The sequence below is a fragment of the Frankliniella occidentalis genome, unplaced genomic scaffold (assembly GCF_000697945.3).
Source record: "Frankliniella occidentalis isolate FOCC.00 unplaced genomic scaffold, Focc_3.1 Scaffold5, whole genome shotgun sequence".
Taxonomy (NCBI): domain Eukaryota; kingdom Metazoa; phylum Arthropoda; class Insecta; order Thysanoptera; family Thripidae; genus Frankliniella; species Frankliniella occidentalis.
The window spans coordinates 976234-978508 of record NW_026267135.1 but is presented as its reverse complement, the minus strand read 5'-3'; the positions used below and the strand labels follow the sequence as shown (position 1 = coordinate 978508).

Sequence of the window (2275 nt, the reverse complement as noted above, 5' to 3'; positions counted from 1 at the left end):
GGGCCACGGCCAGCCCCAGGACCTGTACGCCGCCCGGCCCCGCCCCGTGGCCACCGCGAGGGCCTCCACCTGTGCGTGCAGCGGCGAGGTGGTCAAGGAGTGCACCAGCCTGCCTGTGTGTGTGCGTGCGTGTGTGTGTCACGTAAACAAAGGGAGCAGCGACTTATCGATCGAGCTTGTTGGAACAGGCGAAAGGGTTTCTAGCCCGGGCGCACACCCTGGCGGAAGGAGGATATTTTAACGAGGACGGCGACGACACGTCACCGATGAGACAGGTGAGTCCCGGGGGGCGGGGGGCCTGTATGTCAGGGAATGCCGCTGCTGACCACAGCAGCAGCGCTGATCGGATACACTGCGGCGGGTGGGAGGCCCGGGGGGAATTCCATCCAGTATCGTGTCGTTATCAATTACCGCTTTTGCTGACGCCCTCCCCCTCTTCCCCCTCCTCCTCTTTCCCCCCTATCCTCTCATTTGCATACCCGGGGAGCAGCAGAGGGCCGTGCCGTGTGTGTCGCCGGCCCCGGCCCGGCGGCCCGGAGTGTCATCAGATATGCCGTCGACGTTTTGCTGCGGCGTGCGGGGCGAATTGTTTTCGAATCGAGATTGAGATTGGTATCGTTTTGGATCGGTCGCGACCGTGTCGTCGCATTGACGCGCGAGGAGGGCGGGGGCGGAAGAGGGAGGGGGGGGGACGCATGTCACTGGCGTAAGTCCAATGGGACGTCCGTGGACTTGGGCCCTTTTACACTTTTCACCCAGTGATGTTAGCCGTGGTGCGACGCAGGGAAGGAAAGAGAATCGTTTTGTACTCGCATACACCAAGTGAGTACGACAGGTTATTAGAGTACGACGCAACAAATGGAGGGAGGGAGGGAGGAAGAGAGAGGGGCCGGAGGAATCCTCGTCGGTGAGGATCGCGCCGTCTCGCTCGCACTTGGCCGCGGTGTCGCGCCGCGCGCGGGCCTGCAGCAGGCTGCAGTGCAGCTCAGCGGGGTCTCTGAACCCCGCGCGACGAGCAAAAGGCGTTCATCTTTTACTTTTTTGCCCGCGCCAAACAACCTCCGGTGGCGGCGGCGGCGCTTCGGCAGCAGCAGCAGCAGCAGCAGCAGCAGCGCGGTTGTAAACAGGGCCGGGATTCTTCACCTCCTCCTCACCTCCACACCCTCCTCGCTGCCGCCCTGCCGGTGCTCCTGCTCCTCTAGCCATCCCATCATCATCCTCCCTTATACGACCTCGGGGGGCGTCCTCCTCGGCGGCGTCCTCGGGTCGCAGCGGGGCCGCCACGGGCCGAGCTGATTGAGTAGGGAGGAGGAGGAGGAGGGAGGTTTATCGGGGAGGTGGAAGTAGTGGGGTGCACTGCCGGTGAAATAACGGGGAGCAGGAGGCCACTGCACCAAAATCACGCGTCGAATTGGCCGTCATTGTTTTTTCGTTGGGGGATAATTGAAACTAAGCAGACTGAGTTTGCTACTCACACTTTCTTGATGGTCATCACCTCGAAAATGATAAACCGAGTCTGGCCTTCGGCAACCTACAACGACATCAAGGTCAAGTGTTATAAATTCAACCGCACACTTATTTTTCTGCGTCTTTATTAATTTTGCTTAATTTTTTTGATTTTTTAAAAACTGACTTTTTTTTTTGGGGGGGGGGAGGGCAGTACACTGGTGTTTTTTTGTTTTTTTTTGTGTGTGAGTAAAGTAGCAGTATCCGTAGCATGGACCACCCCGGACTCGCGCGCGTCGCTCCATCGCCTCGCTCGACGGGCACGTGCGAGCCGCGGGCCGCCGCGGGGGTGTCACTGGCGGCCGCGGGGGCGGGGGCGGCCTTCTCTACCCAGCTGAGCGCGCGCGGCCGCCGGCGGGGCGTTTGACTGCGCCAAAGTGTCCTTCCCCCCTCCCCTCCTCTCTGAACCTCCAGGGGCGGCGGCGGGTGGCTGGAGCTCTCCTCCTGGGAATGAGAATGTCGGCTCATAAAAATGCATGGAGGCGGCGGGCCCGGGCCGCCGAGGAATCATCCCCCTGAACTGCAGAGCGTGTGTCTGTGTGTGTGTGTGGTGAGTGTGTGTGTGAGAGAGAGGGAGAGAGAGAGGGAGAGAGAGAGCGTGTGTGGGCGGCGGGTTGCCGACCTGCTGGGGGCGAATGGGAGACAGCGCCTCTCATGGCTACACATGCGGCCCCTGCTACTGCTGCTCCCCGCTTTAGCCCAGACCACGCACGTCCGTCCGGAAGCTGTGTTCAGCATGGCGAACATACCACACATGTACCACTACTAC

At 61.0% G+C, this 2275-nt stretch overlaps 1 protein-coding gene across 5 annotated transcripts in view; it reads left to right on the top strand.

Moving 5' to 3' along the window:
* The window catches only part of LOC113214172 (SH2 domain-containing protein 3C), a 113796-nt gene that overhangs the window by 51493 nt on the left and 60028 nt on the right, over positions 1 to 2275 (top strand). The window contains exon 1 of one of the 5 annotated variants that reach the window (XM_052269380.1): positions 15 to 275. The exons of the other annotated variants lie outside the window; for them this stretch is intronic. The gene's annotated coding sequence lies outside the window, so the exon portion shown is untranslated. Of the gene's footprint in view, positions 1 to 14; positions 276 to 2275 lie in introns of those variants that run through there. 5 annotated transcript variants of the gene reach the window in all.